At 41.9% G+C, this 24,117-nt stretch overlaps 1 pseudogene; it reads left to right on the top strand.

The window, feature by feature from the left end:
* The first annotated feature begins 292 nt into the window (after positions 1-292).
* On the top strand, positions 293-1,186 carry LOC101606492 (annotated as a pseudogene).
* Positions 1,187-24,117: the final 22,931 nt, after the last annotated feature.

The raw sequence follows: 24,117 nt of genomic DNA, 5'->3' as shown, positions 1-24,117 counted from the left end.
AAATTGATTATAGAAGAGCAAACCTGAAAAGCCAATAACAATGGAAAAAATTGGGAGAGTTACCAAAAAGCTGTCATCCTTAACACCAGGCTTAGCTGGTAGCACAGGATGCAACCTGAGGAGCATCTATACATCTAAGTACTTCAGAAAAGAACAATAACATAGTTCAGCCTTGTTGAGGACCTTCTGCACTCCAGACTACTCCTGAGTGCTTTCCATGATTAGCTCACTGAATTGAGCCAGACTACGAGGCTAAAAGAGTCCTTCCTGAAGAAGAAAGGTCTTAAGCAACATGATGGATTCAGAAACTCATGAGAAGAGATCACGGATCCTAACATCTTCAAGACAAGATCTGTCTCCTCACATTACAAACATTGGAGAAATGAAGCATTACTTGTGCGGCTACTGTGCAGCTTTCAACAATGTAGCGATCACACATCCCATTCAGAAGATCCTCTTTCAGCAGCAGCTATATGGGCTCAAAACCCGGGATGCAGTCCTGCAGTTGAGAAGGGATGGATTTCAAAACCTGTATCGAGGAATCCTCCCTCCATTGATGCAGAAAACCACTACCCTGGCCCTTATGTTTGGTCTCTATGAGGATTTATCTTGCCTTCTCTGGAAGCATGTCAGTGCTCCTGAGTTTGTAACCTGTGGCGTGGCAGCAATACTTGCAGGGACAACAGAAGCCATTTTCACTCCATTGGAAAGAGTTCAGACACTGCTTCAAGTACATAAGCATCATGACAAATTCACAAGCACTTACCAGGCTTTCTGGGCACTGAAATGTCATGGGGTTAGGGAATATTATCGAGGTTTGGTGCCTATTCTTTTCTGAAATGGATTTAGCAATGCCCTTTTCTTTGGCCTTCGAGGACCTATTAAGGAGCATCTGCCTACGGCGACGACGCATAGTGTTCATCTGGTCAATGACTTCATCTGTGGAGGTCTTCTGGGTGCCATGTTGGGATTCTTGTTTTTTCTAGTTAATGTTGTAAAGGCTCGAATACAGTCTCAGATTGGTGGGGAATTTCAGTCCTTCTCCAAGGTTTTCAAAACAATTTGGCTAGAGCGGGATAGGAAGCTGGCGAATCTTTTCAGAGGTGCTCATCTGAATTATCATCGGTCTCTAATCTCTTGGGGAATAATCAATGCAACTTATGAGTTTTTATTAAAGGTTACATGATGAAGTCACTAGAAAAATGTGATTTATCAGCTAATTAGACCCAAGAATGCAATTTGGCTTTGTTCCTAATTGGCCTAAATACATTGGTGTCATAAAGTCAGTAAATTATGGACAAAGCATCAACAAAAGCAGAATGAAAGTTTTCAGAAGGTAATCGAAAGGTTTGTTTTGACCACTACCCAAGAGCTTTAGGCTGCTGCCTAGTAGCTAGCTGTGAGTCTTAGGGCGACCAAACAGCCAGGATGTGATCCTTTTTCCTCCTGGAAACAGTCTTTTGGCCTCTGTATGGAAGCATCCTGGCCCTGTGCAGCCCCAGCACGTGTTCTTGGGCCCCAGGACCCCTCAGGCACACTTTGTTCCTCTTACTTACCATGGTTTCTCTGCTTCCAGAGGCAGCTGCAGAAGGCAGTCTGTTAGACTGAGCACCCTTACGACGAAGGAGCAGAACAGAGGAAAACCAGCTTGTTAGAGATAGGCATTGCACAACAAATTACTGCTGCTAGTTTTGAAAAGAAGCACCTTGTTGGGTTAATCATCCAAATTATTTCTGTTTAGACTTAGAATCAAGCAGCTAATAAAAGTTTTCATTTTGCTTTTTTTTTTTAAAAAAAAAAGGAATTCAAATATTGCTTGATTTGAGTATCTTAAGATATATAAACTTGGGCAGGAGAGATGGCTTACTAATGCTTCCAGAACAAGCTTAGAGGTTGAGGCACTTGTCTGCAAAGCCAAAGGACCCCGATTCAACTCCCTAGGACCCATGTAGACCAGATGCACAGGGTAGCGCATGAGTCTGACACTTGTTTGCAGCCACTGAAGGCTCTGGTATGCTTAGTCTTTCTCTGTGTCTGCCTTTTCTCTCTCTCTCTCAAATAAATGGATAAATAACTTTTTAATGATATATAAACTTTCTCACATGTTGTATGCTAATCTGTTACACAGACTCCAGATTTTCATACATTCAATTTCATTTGCCCAATCTTTCATAATTATTTTAAATTCATTTTTCCTTGCTCTATCTTTCTGTTGTTCCTTGATATATTTTTTAAAATATTTCATTTATTTATTTATGAGAGGAAGAGACAGATAGAGAATGGATGCACCAAGGCCTTGAGCCACTGCAAATGAAATCCAGATGTATGTGCCACCTTGTGCATCTGGCTTTACATGGGTACCAGGGAAATGAACCTGAGTCCTTAGGCTTCACAGGCCAGCGCCTTAGCCACTAAGCCATCTCTCCAGCCAAGTTCCTTGATATCTTAAATCACTTTGGACTCAAAGAAAAGTAAATAAAAATATATTCTTTGGCTATTACACTAAGTGTGCTGAGCAATAAAACCTTACTTTGTATATTCTTTTGGGGGGGTAGGCTTTCAAGGTAGGTTCTCACTCTAGCTCAGGCTGACCTGGAATTCACTCTAATCGCAGAGTGGCCTTGAACTCACAACGACCCTCCTACCTCTGCCTCCCAAGTGCTGGGATTAAAGGCGTGTGTCACCACACCCAGCAGTATATTCTTTCAGAAACACGGGCTCTCTCACAATTTTTTAAACTACTGACAATTAAATGTAATAATTGCAATAACAGATACTAATATTATAGGCTTTAATCCTTAACTTCCTTAAATCTATATATTTATTTTTAACAATAGCTAAAATTTCAGAGTCCTTTCTACTAGACAACAATTAGTCAATTGGAAATATTTACAAACATTGCAAATCTTTTTTTCCAATAATTTTCTTCCTTTTAATTTTTTTTTTTTTTTTTTTGGTGTGGCGGCGCACACCTTTTTTTTTTTTTTTAATTTTTATTTATTTATTTGAGAGCGACAGACACAGAAAGAAAGACAGATAGGGGGAGAGAGAGAATGGGCGCGCCAGGGCTTCCAGCCTCTGCAAACGAACTCCAGACGCGTGCGCCCCCTTGTGCATCTGGCTAACGTGGGACCTGGGGAACCGAGCCTCGAACCGGGGTCCTTAGGCTTCACAGGCAAGCGCTTAACCGCTAAGCCATCTCTCCAGCCCTTATTTTTTATTTATTTATTTAAGAGAGGTTTTAAGTGTGGACCCACCAGTGCCTCTTTCTGCTGCAATGAACTCAATGTATGCACTGCTTTGTGTGTCTGGCTTTACATGGCCACTAGGGAACTGAAGCTGGGCTGGCAAGTTTTGCTAGCAAGTGCCTGTAACAACTCAGTCATCTTCCCAGTCCACCAATCGTTTCTTACTGTTTGTGACCAGCAAATCGGTTAAAGGTCCTAGGAGTCTCTTTTGGGACACATCAATTTGATAACATGCAACAACAGAGCTATACACCATTGTCATTCTTGATATGAAGCATGGAGCTTTTGAGCACCTCTGGACACAGTTCTGCTTCTTTCAGCAGTCAGCACAGTGCCTCTGAGCATGAGCAACTTAGACACATTTGCTAGGTTCGGATCAGGGGAGCACTGTGTGATATTTTAGAGAGGATAGTTCAATCCAATAGGCATTTCTGTGTAATATGATCATGTCACTCCTGGGCTTAAATTTTTCGCTTATTCCCTACAGACTTTGGAATGAAATATCTTACTACACATGAAGTCCTGCATAATCAATAATGGCAGATATCTATGGTGCAGCCAGCCACTCCCCTCTTCTGCTCCTAGAAGTGGACTCATATATTCCATCACTCTGCCTGCTGAAACTGGACACAGCTTTAGAATACTTCACAACAAAATGTTCTGAAAGCTACCTCCTACAGTCCAAAGTAAAAACCTTCTTGCTACTCCTGCCTCTTACCAAACACCATTTGCTCTAGTCACATAGAATGACATGGAGTAATTGTGCAGATTTTCGTACTGTTGTCTCACAGCCACAAAATATTAGGCAAACAGTTAAAGAAGAGTAAGGCAAAGGAGATTTATTGGTAAAGCCAGAGCTGGAGAGATGGTTGAGTGGTTAACATGCTTGCCTGCAAGCCCTAACGACCCAGGTTTGATTTCCCAGAACCCATGTAAAACTGGGTGCACAAAGTGGCACGTGCATTTGGAGCCCTGGTGCACCCAGTCTCTCTCTCTCCCCCTCTCTCTATCTTCCTGCACATAAAATAGACAAATAAATAAATAAAGGTAGAAAAGCTCTGAAGTATGAGGGCAAGCATGCTTATAACTTCACCTGTCAGAAGAGAAAGCAAGATACAAATGAAAAGTTATGCTTTCTTAGTTACAGCTCAGGGAATCAGGCAGATATAGCAGTGGCTTCAAGCAATTACAATGAAGGCGGGACTTCTGTGGGTTTAAGTACACTATCTCATTGAATGGATAACTACTCCTCCCACCTCCTTGCATGTCTGTAGGTGAGGGCTGTCTCCTGACCAGGTGAGTTGCTGACAGGTTCAGTTGGATTAACTCTTAGGGAGGGGACAGTATTAGTATTGTTTTGGGCACCTTAGAATGTCATATTTCCATTTAGATACAAGAGGAACATGGACTTTATTCCCTGAAAAAGAGGAAGTGGCCCTTCCCTTAATGATCCTAAATAAAAGTTCTCTCTCTCTCTCTCTCTCTCTCTCTCTCTCTCTCTCTCTCTCTCTCTCTGTGTGTGTGTGTGTGTGTGTGTGTGTGTACCAGGGCATCTTGTTGGTGCAACTGCTTCACATGGTGCTGGGAAATCAAGCCCAGGTCAGCAGGCTTTGTAAACAATTGCCTTTAACTGTTAAGCCGTCTCTCCAGCCCTGTTAACCCCTTTCATATGGTATTTTACTTATTTATTTATTTGCAAGTAGACACACACACACACACACACACACACACATACACAGAGAGAGCCTCTTGCAACTGCAAACAAACTACAAACACATGCACCACTTTGTGCATCCAGCTTTACATGGGCACTGGGTAATCAAATTTGTGTCGTTAGGCTTTGCAAGCAAGCACCTTGACTGCTGAGCCATCTCCCTAGCTCTCATATGATATTTTATTTATTTATTTATTTATTTATTTATTTATTTATTTTGGTCTTTCAAGGTCAGGTCTCATTCTAGTTCAGACTGACCTGGAATTCACTATGTAGTCTCAGGGTGGCCTCGAACTCACAGTGATACTCCTAGCTCTGCCTCCTGAGTGCTGGGATTAAAGGTGTGTGCCACTGTGCCCAGCTCATATGGTATTTTATCTTATTTACTGATTTTGTTTTATTTTTAGTTATTTATTTGAGAGCAACAGACAGAGAGAGAAAGAGGCAGGTATATATATAGAGAGAGAATGGACGCCCCAGGGCCTCCAGCCACTGCAAACGAACTCCAAATGCATGCGCCCCCTTGTGCATCTGGCTAACATGGGTCCTGGGGAATCGAGCCTCGAACCGGAGTTCTTAGGCTTCACAGGCAAGCTTAGCCAATAATTCATCTCTCCAGCTCTCATGGTATTTTAAATACAATGCGGGAATAATGTGCTACCTTCCTAGTCAGGGTTATGAGGAGACAGGGTGCTGGGGTTTTTCCTCAATTACCTCCAAGCCTAATGTTTGCTTATCTACAACAGTTATAAACATGCAAGACCTTTTTATACAATTACACATTTACATGTGCTCCCTCTTCCTAGAATAACGTTCCTCCTTTTCCAAGGTCAGCTAACTTTTACTTGTCCTATAATCCAGATCAAGTTTCATCTCCTCAGTCGGATTCAAATGCCTTTCTCCTGTCTTATGAAAGCACCTTGTTTTATTGTCTTGTCAAGCTGCACCATGTTTGTTTACTCTCTGATCAAAGGCAATTTTTTTTTTAAAAATCTTTTTCTTCATGTATTTGAGAGAGAGAGAGAATATGGGCATGCCACGGTCTCTGCCACTGCAAACAAACTCCAGATGCATGTGCCCCTTATGCATCTGGATTTATGTGGGTACCAGGGAATCAAACTTGAGTCCTTGGGATTCCTTCTCAAGCACACACCTTAACCGCTAAGCCATCTCTCCAGCCTCAAAGGCAAATATTTTGATAACAAGCCATGATTTTCTTGTGTTTCAAGGGGCCAGCATAGAGCTTAGCATGCCATATTTAATAAATAAACTTGTAGGAATAAATGTTTTAGCCACTGCAGTAAGTTCAAGCACTATCTAAAGGCTGGGCATGTTTGAAGCATTTTATATGGATTATCCTATTTAAACCATACAGAACCAACCCTACAAGGCAGATGCTCTGATTATTCTCCTGTTACGTAGGAAACTCAGAAACAGATGAATTCTTCAGGGTCATACCCAGCCAGCCAGATACCCTTTTTCTTAACCATGATGCTCTACTGCCTGGACCTTGCACAAGCCATGTTTTCAAGGAGTGCAAAGTTTTGTAGAAGGAGACAAGCAGTTAAAAGGTGAATTGCCACATAGCACAGAAGAGCTAAAACAGATGCATGTGTAATATGAAGGGGGTCCACACAGAGGGGGAGTGATGAATGTGAGAAGTAGAGACATGAGTTTGCAGTGACACCATCTCTAGACAAGTGATACTCTAGGTTTGATGAAAGAAGACAGAGGGGGGCTGGAGAGATGGCTTAGCGGTTAAGCACTTGCCTGTGAAGCCTAAGGACCCCGGTTCGAGGCTCGGTTCCCCAGGTCCCACGTTAGCCAGATGCACAAGGGGGCGCACACGTCTGGAGTTCGTTTGCAGAGGCTGGAAGCCCTGGCGCGCCCATTCTCTCTCTCCCTCTATCTGTCTTTCTCTCTGTGTCGCTCTCAAATAAATAAATAAATAAAAATTAAAAAAAAAAAAAACAGAAGAAGACAGAGGGAAAGATACACAGTGCATGGAGAAAACTGTAAGTAGCACAAAGGAATGGAGTACCAGGTTTGGGCATCAGGGCTACCTAACTTGTAAGGCCCAACACAAAATGAAGCTGTGCAGCCCTTTGGGCAGAAGTTATTAACAGTTGTAGCAGAGCCTTAAGTCAAACAGGAAGCTCTTCTAAGCTCAGGCCTTGAGCAATAGCATGGGTGTCACACCGGCAAAGCCAGACCTGATAGACACCATAAATGTTTCAGCACTGTTGGGACAAGAAGTACTTTATGAAGCAGGAAATGATACTGGGGAGGTCAGAAGAGGCCAGATCATGCTAAGGAGCCTGGAGTTTGTTCCATAACTAACCAGAAGCCCTAGAAGGCTTCTCACCAGTGATGTAACCTGATTGGATTCATTTGCAAAAAGAAACCTCTGGTGGTCCTCCTGGGAACAGACTGGGGGCTCAGGAGGCAATCAGGAGCAGCTCACCGAAGAGGGGAGTCAGCTCGCGCACTGAAGCTGGCCTTTTCATGAGGGGCATCCAAGGAAAGGCGTGCTGAGCACGGACTGGAGTGCAGCTTACAGGAGTTAACAAGGCTCACAGTGCACCAGGAGCTCCCAGGAGAGAGGTGTGGATGAAGGGCAGGTTGCCAAGTTCAGGATAAAACAGCACCATTTTTGCTTTGGTCTGTCAGGCTGATCTAGAGCACTGTTTACATAATTATTTAGCATCCTTTTTTTTTTTTTTTTTTTTTAAATCTTGGCCAGCCCATCCTGGAGAAGGCACAGAATGCAAGAAATGAGGCTGGAAATGTCTCACAGATTTCCGTTTCTGTAACCACCATAAGCAAATGGGCATATGGAAAGTTAATTTGTTTCTCAATCTCTATCCACATAACCCTAACTTTGGGGTCATCTGGGTGTTCCCCATGAAACAGAACTAATCCTTGTGATAGGAATTAGGACTAAGGTAGTCTTCATTTTGTAAGTAGTTAGTCAGGGTTGCAGGCCCAAGAAGAGTATCACTAATGATAAATCCAGAGAACAGAGTCCAGGGACTGAACTTAAAAAAGCCCTGACTCATCGTGACTCACCAAGATGTCAGCTTGCCACCTGCCCTTCAAGAGACCTCCCATACATTCACAATAACCAACCTGAGCTGGAGAGACGGCTCAGCAGTTAAAGATGATTGCTTTACAAAGTCTGCCAGCTGGGTTCGATTTCCCAGTACTCAAATGAACCCAGACTTAAAAAGTAGCTCATGTATCTAGCATTCATTTACTGGGGCAAGAAGCCCTGGTGTGCCAATACACACACACACACACACACACACACACACACGCACACACGCACACACACACCCTAAATAAATATATGAAAACAACCAATCCACCCTGACTTGATGGCTAATTTGCAGCTCTAAGGATATAAGAACCCCTGATCTATGATACCAAGAGTTACTCACTCAAGGCCCCTCCCAGCCTGGGAGTTTTCTGCGTTTGTTTCTTTTTTCATTTTGTTTTTTCAAGGTAGGGTCTCACTCTCAAGTTTCAGGCTGGCCTCAAACTCACAGGGACCCTCATACCTCTGCTTTCCCAGTGCTGGAATTAAAGGTGATGCCACCATGCCCTGCTCCACTTGTCCTGCTGTGCCTGCACCTGTCTATTCTTGGGGGTCAAAAACAACAAACTTGAGCCTAACCAGCTTGCAGAGCTTTAATGACTGTTGAGTGTCTAATCCCTTAGGTAAACCCACCCAGAGCTGAGAAAGGCTCTACTGCTCTCAAAACCTGTTACATTTATACCCTTATGATGAGATTTCTCAATTACAGAACTGTTATCAAAAAGTTCCCAAGTTCTCTTTGGCATATTAGTATGATTTGAATATGATCTATATTAATAAGAATAACATAAATAACACATCAGAGCTTTGGAAGTTTGAGGAAACTATAGCAGTATACCTTGATTTAGAACCCAAGAGGCTGGCAATGGTTCACACAGCTAAGTCCCTATTTTGCAACCCTTGGATGGTACATTCTTCCATTTGTCAAGGTTCCATCTGGTTGTGGAAGACAATGAACCCAATGCCATTGATATAATCCCTCAAATGTGTGTAAGCTGAGATTTGGGAATACTAAGAAAAATTTCGTTGGATCACAAAGAAAGACAACTGACTATCAAGGAATACATATAAAACCCTGGAAGAAAACTCAGGGATAATGGAGAATAAAAGGGTGGGGTCTAGCTTGACCATATCTTCTCTCTAAGAAATTATAATATAGGGCTAGAAAGATGGCTTAGTGGTTAAGGCATTTGCCTGCAAAACCAAAGGACATCAGTTTGGTTCCCCAGGACTCACATAAGCCAGATGCACAAAGTGCTGCATGCGTCTGGAGTTCATTTGCAGTGGCTGGAGGCCCTGGAGTGCCCATTCTTTCTCTCTCTCTCATTCTGTGTGTGTATGTGTGTATGTGTCTGCCTCTTTCCCTCTCTTGCTCTCTCAAATAAATAAACAAAACAAAATAAAAAAGAAATTATAGGGGGCTGGAGAGATGGCTTATCAGTTAAGCGCTTGCCTGTGAAGCTTAAGGACCCTAGTTCAAGGCTTAATTCCCCAGGACCCACGTTAGCCAGATGCACAAGGGGGCACACGCGTCTGGAGTTTTGGCTGGCGTGCCCATTCTCTCTATCTGCCTCTTTCTTTGTCTGTCATTCTCAAATTGATATAAAAAAAATTTTTTTAAAGAAATTATAATGTAACAACTGGGTCTCTGACATATTCTATTCTCCTATTTCCTATTCTCTCCCATTCAAAATGTGGACTATAAAACAAAAACAAAAACAGAAAGTGTGGTAGTACATGCCTTTAATCCCAGCACTAAAGAGACAGAGGTAGGGATATCACTGTGAGTTCAAGGCCACCCTAAGTCTACAAAGTGAATTCAAGATCAACCTGGCCTAGAGTGAGACCCAACCAAAAAAAAAAAAGTCGATTCTAGGGCTGGAGAGATGGCTCAGCAATTAAGGCCTGCAAAGCCCAATAACCCCAGTTTAATTCCCTCAGTACCCACGTAAAACCAGATGCACAAAGTGGCACATGAATCTGGAGTTTGTTTACAGTGGCTAGAGACCCTGGTGTACCCATTTTCCCTGTCTGTCTCTATCCTTTCTACTTGAAATAAATAAAATATTTAAAAAAATAAAATAAAAGGTAGAAATGCATTCCCACCTCAGGCCCATAACAAATAGCATCTCCATAGGGCTGAGTTCCCAGATACATGCAAAGGATATGTGGGTTAGCAAAACAATGTGGGCAAGAGGAGGAACAGAACCCCAAGAGAATAGGTGGTGAGTCTTAAGAAAACTTCCTTCCCATGTCTGATCATCATCATACTTCATCCTTGGACCACACTTCTTCTTTTTTCTTTTTCCTTTTTGGTTTTATGAGGCAGGGTTTCACTCTAGTCCAGGCTGACCTGGAATTCACTATGTAGTCTCAGGGTGGCATCAAATTCATAGTAGTCCACTACCTCAGCTTCCTGAGTTCTAGGAATAAAGGCCTGTGGACTTTTGCGTAATGAGTTGTGAGGAAAAAAATAAGTGGTTCTACCATCAAGCAAGTTGCTGACACAACCTGGAGTCACTTTTAGCTCCTTATTCATCACTACCAGTTAGTCATATCAGCTATTTTCTTGTTGCTGGGACAAAAATGCCTGACCAAAAGCAATTTATGGGAGGAAAAGGGTTTAATTCGGTTAGTTTCTAGAGTAGTTTCATCAGGCTGGGAAGGTATGGCAGCAGGCATAGGAAGTCTACATCACATCTTCCAGGGTCAGGAAGCAGAGAGACAGAGAGACTATAAAACCTCAAGGCCCACAGTGATATACTTCCTCCAGCAATCATGTACAATCCTCATGTATAGGAACATGAGCACTTTACCACTGGCTGCACCCCTAAAAACGTATCTCTCAGGCTGGAGAGATGGCTTAACACGTAAGGCATTTGCCTATAAAACCAAAGAACTCAGGTTCGATTCCCCAGAACCTACGTAAGCCAGATGCTGAAGATGGCACATGTGTCTGGAGTTCTTTACAGTGGCTGAAGGCCCCAGTACCTCTCTCTCTATCTGCCTCTTTCTATCTCTCTCTCAAATAAAATAAAGATTTTTTAAAAAACAGTATCTCTCCTTCCTGCACCAACGATTAACTTCCTCTAAGTCCTAAGTCCTAAGGGAGGGGTGGGGCCCCATGAGCCCCTTCCCACTCATAATAAGATGTTGATGGGCTCAGTCTTGCGGAGATTTTGTGTAGGTATTCACAGCCACTTTTATGAGTCAATGATGGCTGGGTCATGCCAAGAAGTCGGCAGTCCACACTGCCTCTCTGCTGCTCTGTTGCTTACATGCTGTCTGAGATGGCCTCCGACCCCTGGAAGGGGAGAGATAAATGCCCCATTTAGGACTGAACTCTAATGATCTCTCAAAGAATTGTTTCACGGCACTTCATAAAATCCGGGTTCTGCTTGTGTGCAGAACTGACGATAGCTGGCGCCCTCGGCACGAGTAGCACTTGTTGCACACGCACCCCCAAAAGAGCCTTCTTCCCGCTAAACCCTTCTAGTAGATTGCCAACAAGAAATCTTTAGTCTGACACCAGATTTACAATCAGCTTCTGTTCAGGAAAACATTCTAGATGACTAAGCATCACCTCGACTCAGAATTCATTCTTCTGTTCCCCTCAGATTATTAAACTGTTAGAAGTCCCAATTTATGGCATGTTACCATTATATTTATTGTTTAATTTGTGTAGATTCTAATTCAATACAAGGATCCACAGGATTGTGTGGCTAGACTGTTGTGATCTATATCCTCATAAAACATATCATAGCATGAGACTGCAAGCAAATCTCACATTGATATCAGAAACTCAAACCACATCAAACTTAAGACATAATATTTAAAATCCACAAAGCCACAGACCATCTCTAAAAAGTTCTATTTAAAAAGAAATCTCTTGCTAAATCTGATTCACCAAGACAACATAGAATAGGTACATATTCAAGTGAGCCATTTTGTTCCCTGGTGACAGTATAAAGACTCAAACAGAAGAATTGTTTGGAAGTATCCAGAAAATTAGAAAAACTAAGACAAAGACAAGAAGTCAAGATCTGTGAGAAGCAGAAATGTCTTTAGCTTTACATTTTTTGGCAAGCGATAAAAGGCAGCTCTATTGACAGCAGCCAGATGGAGATCAAATGACAACGGGGAAGTGGGAGGGACCAGCCTTTCTGGTACCACAGCCAACGCTGTGCACATCAGCAGTATTGACTTCTGCCCCGGCCAGTTCTGAAGCGCTGCCTGCACACCAGCTGCTGGGTTCCCACAGCTACCAGCCTGCCTTTGTGTGTTTCCTGAGCTCCGGCCTGTGAGAATTAACAGGAGGAGACCAGTTAATTAATGTTCCCAAAGGCAGAGGGAGTCCAGATGCTGCGGCTGCAGTTGCTGATCTGAAAGGAGTTCACAAATAAGGAAAGTCACAAGATAAAAGAAAACACAAGAAGGGGCTGAGAAGATGGCTCAGCAAAGCCTGTGGGCCTAGGTTCAATTCCCAAGCCACCCATGTAAGCTGGATGCAAAAAATGTCACAAACATCTGGTGCTCATTTGCAGTAGCAAGAGGCCCTTGTGTGCCCATACACACACACACACACACACACACACACACACACGAAAGAAAACAAGGGAACTGGGGTGTAGAGGCATGTGCCTTTAATTCCAGCACTTGGGAGGCAGAGGTAGGAGGATCTCTGAGGGTTCTAGGCCACCCTGAGACTACACAGTGAATTCCAGGTCAGCCTGGAAAATAAATAAATAAACACAATTTTAAAATAAATAAATAAACACAATTTAAAAAAGGAAAACAATATTATAAAGTGAAGTTGGGAAACTCATTGTTCCTTATTTTAAAGCACACAGATGATTGCCGGGTGGGGGCCACTACACCTTTAATCTCAGCACTCTGGAGGCAGAGGTAGGAGGGTCACCGTGAGTTTGAGGCCACCCTGTGACTACATAGTGAATGCCATGTCTGCCTGGACTAGAATGAGACCCTACCTTGAAAAAACAACAAAACAAGCAAACAAAAACAACAGATAGATAACATTAAGCACAGTACCTTAGAAAAAAAGAAATACATTATTTGTATTGTCCGAAAATGCCTAGAGAAGGCTCAGTTCATCTCCAGAGAAGGACTATGTATATTGGATGTACGTATAGCTGCATTCAAATTCAGAGGGAGATATCTTAGCCTTATAAGGCACTTGCTTGCAAAGCCTTCCAGCCCAGGTTCAATTCCTCACACCCACATAAAGCTGGACCCAAAGAGTGGCCCATGCATCGAGGGTTTTGTTTTCAGTGGCAAGAGGACACATACATGCATACATGCAGACATATATACAAATAAAATTCAGAGGAATATTTGAAATATTGCACAACAGTAGATATGGACTTGGAAACCCAGTATTTTTGCCATCAGCAATGATGGCCCAAATACTAGAGAAGATGAAAATAAATATAGTACTTTACTCAGAGGAAAAAAATCTAAACAAATACAATTAAAATGGAAGCTCAAAAATGGGTGTTACATAATTATCACTGATAGCATCCTTCTATATGCTATGGCCTGGATGTATTGTACAAATGCATATTATCTCATTTAATCTTGACTTTCCTGTTGAGATGTTTGTTCTGCATGTTTTATATCCCTAGACAAAGGATCCCAAGGTGCTGCCTTCTGTGAGCTGCATCTTGCTTCTTCACAGTCCCATGGATCCTGCTGAGGAGGCTATTAGTACAGTGAACCCAAACTAATGGGATAGTCTCTGATTATTCAGCAATTTTTCTATATCATTGCGCTGACACTAAATCTGGGACTAATCACTCATTTAATCTTCCTGTAACATTCACACCATTTATCCAGCTCTCTGATCAAATGTAACCACCATACTTCATCATCACAGTTAGAAACTGGACAATGACATTGGTGCACAAGCTTAATTAGGACCTGGTGTTAGCCTCCTTTTTCAGCCTTTTGAATGCTCTTGAAGGCATCAGTGGGAAGGTTCATGCACACACACACAAACACCATTGTGGCAGCACAGAAAGATGTGGAAGTTTTTTGTTGTTGTTGTTGTTGTTTGTCTGTTTTTGTTTTGGTTTTTTATTGTAGGATCTCGCTCTAGGCTGGGCTGACCTGGAACTCATTCTGTAGTCTCAGGCTGGCCTTAAACACTTGGTGATCCTTCTACTTCTGCTTTCTGAGTGCTGGGATTAAAGGCATGCACCACCACACCTGGATCATCACTTAATCTTTATAATAAAGTTATGCAATAATTTGTTATCAGGAAATAGACAAAAGAGAGTAGGTGACCCTAGAGCCTGTATTCTGAAGCTATACTGATGTCATGTGGACTGTAGCTATCCTAGAGGAGTATGTGTGGTCAGAATAGGAAATTTGGGACCCCAGTCTGTGGGTTCGCATCCTGGACCAAACATTGGCCAATGGAGCTGGGAACTAGCGGAACCTCTCCCAGGCCACTGCTTACTCAGCAGTCAAATGAAAGGGTTGTGTCTGCCTCATGGATGACCCTGAAGGTCTGATGGTGTCATGTAAATAAAATTGTGTCCTAGTACTGAGCACATGATAAGCAGTTAACAAGTTAGCTGTTTCTAGTAATGAATAACAGTTCATAGCTCTATAGAAAAAAAATACAAGAAAAACATTTGGGTGAGGTGGGAGGAGTATGAAAAATAATAGGCAAATGTGTACAACCCTCTGTAGTTTAAAAATACTACCAGCAAAATAGGATTCCATCAAGAGAGCATTCTTTCTAATAGAAAGTGACCAGGAGGATTATAGCCCTATGATCTAGTTCATTCATCAAACCTTTAAATCTGTACACACATTTCTTCAACAATTTCTAATTTAGGAAAAAGAAAAAACAAATTTTTCAGGTAGGGTTCACTCTAGCCTGGGATGACCTGGAATTTACTATATATCCTAGGCAGGCCTCAAACTAGTGAAGATCCTCTTATCTCAGCCTTCTGAGTACTGGGATTAAAGATGTGTACCACCATGCCCAATTTGATTTAACAAATTATTAATGGTCTGTTGTATGCAAAACACTATTCCAGTCACTTGGAAATCAACCCCAGTTAACAAACATACTAAAGGAGTAGGATGGACAGGGAAAGGAAGTCCTAACAAACAATGTATGTAAGTAAAATAGATATGTTAGAAGATGATTAGTGATAGGATTTGAAAAAGAGAGAGAACAGGGTTTGGGGAGCATGAGTATAGGGTATAGGTATAGAAATGTTTCAACTTAAAATATATTTTATTAATTATTATTATTATTTTGGGTTTTCGACATAGAGTCTCATTCTACCCAGTATGACCTGGAATTCACTCTGTAGTCTCAGGGTGGCCTTAAACTCACAGCAATCCTTCTAATTCTGCTTCCTGAGTGCTGGGATTAAAGATATGTGCCACCACAACTGGCTATTTATTTATTTGACTGAGAGAAAGTGGGAGAGAGAAACAGAGGTGTGTATGCTAGGGCCTCCAGCCACTGCAAATGAACTCTGGATGCATGTGCCACCTTGTGCATCTGGCTAATGTGCATCCTGGGGAATCAAACCTGGGTCCCTTGGCTTGGCAGGCAAGTGACTTAATCACTAAGCCATTCCACAACTTTTTTTAATTTTTATTAACATTTTACATGATTATAAAATATATCCCATGGTAATTCCCTCCCTCCCCACCCCCACACTTTCCCATTTGAAATTCCATTCTCCATCATATTACCTCCCCATTACAATCATTGTAATTACATATATACAATATCAACCTATTAAGTATCCTCCTCCCTTCCTTTCTTTTCCCTTTATGTCTCCTTTTTAACTTACTGGCCTCTGCTACTAAGTATTTTCATTCTCACGCAGAAGCCCAGTCATCTGTAGCTAGGATCCACATATGAGAGAGAACATGTGGCGCTTGGCTTTCTGGGCCTGGGTTACCTCACTTAGTATAATACTTTCCAGGTCCATCCATTTTTCTGCAAATTTCATAACTTCATTTTTCTTTACCACTGAGTAGAACTCCATTGCATAAATGTGCCACATCTTCATTATCCACTCATCAGTTGAGGGACATCTAGGCTGGTTCCATTTCCCAGCTATTATAAATTGAGCAGCAATAAACATGGTTGAGCACGTACTTCTAAGGAAATGAGATGAGTCCTTTGCATATATGCCTAGGAGTGCTATAGCTGGGTCATATGGTAGATCAATCTTTAGCTGTTTTAGGAACCTACACACTGTTTTCCACAATGGCTGGACCAGATTGCATTCCCACCAGCAGTGTAGAAGGGTTCCTTTTTTTCCACATCCCCGCCAACATTTATGATCATTTGTTTTCATGATGGTGGCCAATCTGACAGGAGTGAGATGGAATCTCAATGTAGTTTTCATCTTTATTTCCCTGATGACTAGTGACGTAGGACATTTTTTTAGATGTTTATATGCCATTCGTATTTCTTCCTGTGAGAATGCTCTATTTAGCTCCATAGCCCATTTTTTGATTGGCTTGTTTGATTCCTTATTATTTAACTTTTTGAGTTCTTTGTATATCCTAGATATTAATCCTCTATCAGATATATAGCTGGAGAAGATTTGTTCCCATTCTGTAGGTTGCCTCTTTGCTTTTTTCACTGTGTCCTTTGCGGTGCAAAATCTTTGTAATTTCATGAGGTCCCAGTGATTAATCTGTGGTTTTAGTGCCTGAGCAATTGGGGTTGTATTCAGAAAGTCTTTGCCAAGACCAATATGTTGAAGGGTTTCCCCTACTTTTTCCTCTAGCAGTTTCAGAGTTTCAGGTCTGATGTTAAGGTCTTTAATCCTTTTGCACTTAATTCTTGTGCATGGCGAGAGAGAAGAATCTATTTTCATCCTTCTGCAGATATATAACCAGTTTTCAAAACACCATTTGCTGAAGAGGCTGTCTCTTCTCCAATGAGTATTTTTGGCATTTTTATCGAATATCAGGTGGCTATAGCTACTTGCAGCCCACAACTTTTATACTTTATCTGCTAGAGGCAAAGAGAGGGAGACATAGGCAGAAAGAGACAAGCTGTTACATCCATCTTGGTAGAGCATGGAGGTGGTGGTTAGAAAAGTTTGCATGATTTTACATTTTGAAGTAGAGCCCATGGGATTGCTGATGCACTGGTTATGGTTTGATAGAGAAAGGAGTCCAGAATAACTAACACCCAGGGGCTGGTGAGATAGCTCAGTGGTTAAAGGCGCTTGCTTACAAAACCATGGCCAGATTTGAGGATCAAACATTGGGAAGAATGGAGATGCTGCTGACCTATAAGAAGGAGGACAACTTTGACATTTTAAGTTTGAGGTGCTTATTGTACACAAAAATGATGAGTAATCTCTAAGAGATGACTGATCAGATAAATATATTTGAGACTCATTAGTATATGAATATTTAAGGCCACAGGACCAGATGAGGTCACCAAGATTGTAAGTTAGAGACAAGGCCCAAGGACAGAGCTCTTAATAGGAAGAAGAAACTTTACAATGAGGCAGATGGGTGAACAGTCCTGTCTTCTGTTTCAGAGACAGAAAACTCAAGCCTGTTTAAGGTGCAGGAATGGACCACCAATGGCCAATTACCAACTCAATTAGGGATCAGCCTACCAAGAAGTGCCTGTCAGAATCCTCCCTTGGGATAGAAGTCTTTTGATGTATATTTCCCAGGTGAAGGTAAGGAAGTGGGTGGGCCCGAAGAGCAGCTCCAGCCCTACAGAGGTAGTTATAGGCATAAGCAGCTCTAGGGACTCAGAGGCAGAAATGGGTCCAGCAGCACCAGCACAAGCTCCAGGGGGCCAGACACATTTGTGTCTGGTCACTTTTCTTGTTAGTATCCAGCAAAACCGACAAGAGGATGTGTGCAGTTTACACACTGATTGGTTGGGTGTATGTAAATGAGGTGAAAAGTCACAGGGACCAATCAGGGGAGCAGCTAATTTGAGAGGGGAAAGTGCAACTCACCAAGAGTTCCCTTGTTGCCGTGGTGATAGGGAAGTGACAGTGCCAACTTTCAAAAACATGGTGGAGCTCAGACCAGCAAAGCAGGGAGTTCTCCACTGGCACAGGATCCATCAACAGAGAAAGACCCTTCATTCCTAGGCTGGCAGCAGTCATTGGAAGAGAGCAGAGCCATTTGTCAAAAGGAAATGAAGAGCCAGGCCTGGTGTTGCACACCTTTAATCCCAGCAATTGGGAGGCTGAAGTAGGAGGATCATGGTAAATTCAAGGCCACCCTGAGAGTGCAGAGTGAATTCCAGGTCAGCCTGGGCTAGAGCAAGACCCTACCTCAAAAAAAAAATTAAAAAAAATAAAAAAGAAAGAAAGAAAAGAAAAGAAAAGGAGGCTGGAGAGAGAGATTGCTTAGTGGTTAAGGCTTTTGCCTGCAAGGCCAAAGGACCATGGTTCGATTCCCCAGGATCCACATAAGCCAGATGCACAAAATGGAGCATGCATTTGGAGTTCATATGCAGTGGCTGGAGGCCCTGGCACAGCCATTCTCTCTCTCTCTCTCTCTCTCTCTCGCTCTCTCTCTCTCTCTCTCAAATAAATAAATAATTAATAAAATATTTTAAAAAAGAAAAGGAAATGAAAAAGCTGTTTATTCCACTGGGGGAGAGAAGGGCTCCTATCACAGCTAGGGCCCCCTTCTTCCCTTCTTAGTAAATGTTTTAGGAGAAACACTGGAGGAAATTCACAGGCCTGCTTGGAAAATAACCTTACCAGCCTTATTAAACAAACAAAACAATAGCAAAACAGAAGTCAGAGTCTTACAATTTTATGACTGAATCATAATACAATTCTTGGCACTTGGCAAATCCATCTGCAATAACCTAACTAATCTATCTTTCCAATGTGGACCATTAATGATCTGTCTAATACTGAAATTACAAGCATATATCTTTCAATTTTTTTTTTTATTTGGTTTTGCTTTTTCAAGGTAGTCTAGGCTGACCTGGGATTTACTATGTAGTATCAGAGATATCTTTCAATTTTTTTTTTATTTGGTTTTGGTTCTTCAAGGTAGTCTAGGCTGACCTGGGATTCACTATGTAGTGTCAGGGTGGCCTTGAACTCAAGGCGATCCTCCTACCTCTGCCTCCTGAGTGTTAGGATTAAAGGTATGTGCCACCACGCCTCGCTGCATTGGCTACTTTTCAAAAATATTCCATTATGTATTTATTTATTTGAGACAGAGAAAGGGGCAGAGAGAGAGAAAGAATGGGCACTGTAGGGTCTCCAGCCACTGCAAACGAACTCCAGAGGCATGTACCACCTTGTGCATCTGACTTACATGGGTCCTGGGGAATTGAACCTGGACCCTTTGGCTTTGTCAACATGCACTTTGACCATGAAGCCATCTCTCCAGCCCAGCACTGGCTATTTTTTTAACAGAGGGAAGCATTATAAAATTCTGTATTACAGAATCAGTAGAAAGAATGTGTGTATATGGTATGAGTGATGATAATATTTAAAAGGTTTTCTTTCTTTCTTTTTTTTTGGGGGGGGGTTATTCAAGGTAGGATCTCCCTCTTGCCCAGGCTGACTTGGAATTTATTTTGTAGTCTCAGGGTAGCCTCAAATTCATGGGGCTGCCAATCTCCTACTCCACCCTCCAGAGTGCTGGGATTAAAAGGGTGCATCACCACACCAACTTTAAAGAGGTTTTTAAAGACACAGAATGATGGGAAAAGCAACATGCCCTCCAGTACCATGTTTTCCTGAAATGCCACAGGGCCTCTTGTGGGCAATATCAAGGCCAATGAGCCAACCAAGAAGGTTACCCTCAGGCACCATCAGCCAGTCTCCAGGAATAAGCTGGGGGAGATGAAAACATTCATCAGAAAATCAGTGCGGCTGGAGAGATGGCTTAGCAGTTAAGGAACTTGCCTGCAAAGCCAAAGGACCCATGCTTGATTCCCCAATACCCACATAAAGCTGAATGCACAAGGTGATACATGCATCTAGAGTTCGTTTGCAGCATCTGGAGGACCAGGTGTGCCCATTTCTTCTCTTTCATAAATAAATAAATAAATAAATAAAAATATACATACATGCACCATGGCATGCATGTGCTTGTACTTATACACATGAACACATACACAGCATTCACACACATACAAAGTAGAGAGTGGTTCATGTTGACCTTTCACCTCTACATGCACTCATGTGCACCCACACATAGGCAAACATACATACATACTGGCCCATCATCCACACATATACTTTGTTAAAGAAATTTGGGCTAGTTTGTGAAATCAATACTTTATTGCTACTGTAATATGCAACTGCAATCCAGTGCAGCTAAATTCAGTTCCAACTTCCAGCCAGGAGGCGCACAGGAGATAAACATTGATGAAACATTCCAGGTGGGTGGACTCAGCCACCAGGCCAAATGACACAAGTATATCTGAGTCAAAAAATAACATGAAGCCAGGCATGGTGGTGCACGCCTTTAATCCCAGCGCTCGGGAGGCAGAGGTAGGAGGAGCACCATGAGTTCAAAGCCACCAGAGACAACATAGTGAATTCGAGGTCAGCCTGGGCTAGTGTGAAACCCTACCTTGAAAAAAGTAAAAAAGTAAGATGAATAATTTTGAATACTACAAGACTAAAAGACTGGTAATCTCACAGAAAACTCCCACACTTGTACAAGTAACTTTTTCACAAGGCTCCATATAGCAATCAGTATTATTATTTTTATTTTTTCAAGGCAGGGTCTCACTCTAGCCCAGGTTGATCAGGAACTCACTCTGTAGCTCCAGCCTGGCCTTGAACTCATGGTGATCCTCCTATTTCAGCCTTCCCAGTGCTGGGATTAAAGGTGTGTGATACCATGACCAGCTTCAACATAGTTTTTAGTGAAGGATTATTGCTATATTTTGACTATTTTGTACACATCTTTTTTTTAATTTTAATTTTAGAGACAGCAAAAGAAAGAGAGGGGAAGCCGGGCGTGGTGGCGCACGCCTTTAATCCCAGCACTCGGGAGGCAGAGGTAGGAGGATTGCCATGAGTTCAAGGCCACCCTGAGATGACAGAGTTAATTCCAGGTCAGCCCAGACCAGAGTGAGACCCTACCTCGAAAAACCAAAAAAAAAAAAAAAAAAAAAAAAAAGAAAGAGAGGGGAGAAAAAAGAGAAAGAGAGAGAGAATTGGCTCACCAGAGCTTCAGCCACTGCAATGGAACTCCAGACACTTGGGCAACCTAGTGGGCATGTGCGACCTTGTGCTTGCCTCACATTTGTACATCTGGCTAATGTGGGATCTGGAAAGTTGAACATGAGTCCTTAGACTTTGTAAGCAAGTGCCTTAACCACTAAGCAATCTCTCCAGTCCTTTTTAAAATTTATTTATTTATTTATTTTAGATAGCACATCTTTTTACTGAGACACTATTTGGACTGTGTTTTATTTGAATTGGTATAAACAATACAAGGCTCTACTGCCCTACAGCTTCCATGCAGATGACTAAATCATGGGATTTTCATCATAGCTAGATGATGACAGTGACATTGTTTTGTCTAAAATCCAGTCAGGCATAGTTGTATCAACTAGGTCATATGTCTTTACAGGCAAAGGAGCAACAATTATGCAGTTCTTGGTATATAACAGAACATCAAAAGTAAGTCATGGAAGCCAGGCATGGTGCTGCGTGCCTTTAATCCCAGCAGTCAGGAAGCAGAGGTAGGAGGAACACTGTGAGTTTGAGGCCAGCCTTAGACTACATAATGAATTCCAGATCAGCCTGAGCTAAAGGGAGACCCTACCTCGAGAAACAAAAACAATAACAACAAAAAAAGTAAGTCATGGCATATCTTAAAATTCATGCAAATGTACATGAGTGTGGAGATCTTGGCTAATTCCCAGTCTATTAAATTCAATAAACATACCCTGTGCTTCTATTAACTGCAGGAACAATGAAAGGTGCTGAGGACATCAAGTTGAAGCGAACAGAGTCTCTGCTGTTAAAAAAAAAAACAAACAAAAAAAAAACACCTCACATGCCTTTAATCCCAGTGCAGAAGAAGAGGTAGGGGCCAGCCTGGATCTACAGAGTGAGTTCCAGGTCAGCCTAGGCTAGACTGAGACCCTACTTTGACAAAACAAAAAACAACAAACCACAATTACCCCATCCCCCCCCCCCAAGAAAAACTCACAGGATTCTCCAATCTTTGATCAGTTTGTTATCACACTTCCAAGAACCTCCAAGAAATGTTGAGTGGGTGAAACCTTGGAGTTCGAGGGAACAGCCTGGAAATGATGACTCAGACCTTCTTGTGTAATTCCAGTTTTGTGTGCAAAACCAAACCAGCTTCAGTACCTGACTAAATTTCATTGTTTCAGTTTTGTCACCATTACCACTCTGCAGTGCTAGGGAATCAAACCCAGGGTCTGGAGCAGGCTAGGCACTGGGCTAATTTCTCCCTCAGCCCTGATGTTGAGGAGCTCTTTAGCAAAGGCACCTCGTGTTAGGATTTAAGGATTTATGTATGAGATACATAAGCACTATGGGGTGAGTCACACGCTGACAATCATTCCTTTACTCAAATGTCTCCTGCTGACAATGCAGTTAAGGGCTGAGTGCAAAATGCCATTAGAAAACTAACCTGTCACTTTTTTCTCCATCAAGTTAAGATGAGGACTGAAAAATATTTTGCCTAGAAGAATAAAAACACAAGTGTGTAAAACTCCCATGTTCCTTTACAAAATTTAGTTCTGTGACCTTTAGATGCCCAGTGACCTCAACAACATAAGCACTGTTTTGAATGCAAGCATGTGGGAGGCATGCTCACCACTTCTGGTGACTTAAGAAGCTTCATGAAATGCTTTTGCATTTATCCCATAAATTCATAAAACAAAGGAGGGGACTTTTGAACTAGTTACCAAAAGTCTATATATTAAACTTATTTTTAAAAATATGTAATTCCTTTTTCTCTTTCTGATTGGACCTATAAAAAGCAGGCCAGCTTCTTCTGCCATTATGGAACTTCCTTTGGATCTGTAAGCTTCAATAAATCCCTTCCTTCCATTTAAAAAAAAGTGTAATTTCTGTTTGCAATCATACATGTCTGCTTTCCACCTACAGGCTGCCATTATCTCAAAGGTGAAGTTTTAGCATATGACTAAAATGTTCTATAGCTACAGAGTCATGATTCAGCACCTCATATCAATAATTCATAGTGAGATCATAGACTCTCTGTGGAAGGTAGTGGTGTACTCATTTGCCTTAAAGGAAGCTGGGGGCATTTCAAGATCATTTTGAATTTAGATTGTGGCTGACTGCTGTGGGAGTCAGCTAATTTGTCTGTCAGCTGTTACCTGTGTGGAAGGACCTTTCTTTAGGAAAGACTATGAAACAGATGAAGTGCCTTGTCAAGCATGAGGTTACCAGTTCCCCGTGTACACTGGCTTAGGGTTCCAGAATTACATGTGACAGGAGGGAAGACTTTTTAAAAGTTTTTTTTTTGTGTGTGTGTGTGTAAAAGATTACAACTTGGTTCCATGCCATGTATCTCCCAGCACAAATGTGCTGATTTTTCTTTTTTGACCTTTCAACCCCTTTAAAAATAGATCAAGGACTGGGGAGATGGCTCAGTGGTCAAAGGCACTAGCTTGCAAAGCTTATCAGACTGGGTTCAGTTCCCACATACCCACATAAAGTCAGATGCACAATGTGGTGCATGCATCTGGAGTTTACTGGCAATAGCAGGAAGCCCTGGTACACACATAACTTTTCTTTCTCTCCGTTTCTCTCAAAAAAATAAAAATACTAAATCAATCAATCAATCAATCAAACCAACCACCTGGAAACTAAAATAATACTACTACTACTACTAAGCACCATTGCCCAGGACTTCAGGTAAGTCACACTTCTGAAGTAAATTTTTCATGGGAATTCTGAACACTTAAAATGTAATATGCTGGCCAATAATTATGAGACGGGTGCATCAACCCTGGAAATAGATTTCATTTACTTATTTTTTTAGTGTGTATGTGTAGTGTATGCGGTGGCTGTGCAGTGACT

This window comes from Jaculus jaculus, chromosome 5, assembly GCF_020740685.1.
Source record: "Jaculus jaculus isolate mJacJac1 chromosome 5, mJacJac1.mat.Y.cur, whole genome shotgun sequence".
Taxonomy (NCBI): Eukaryota; Metazoa; Chordata; class Mammalia; order Rodentia; family Dipodidae; genus Jaculus; species Jaculus jaculus.
Note: the sequence above shows the minus strand (reverse complement) of the source record. Positions and strands in the feature narration are given on the sequence as shown.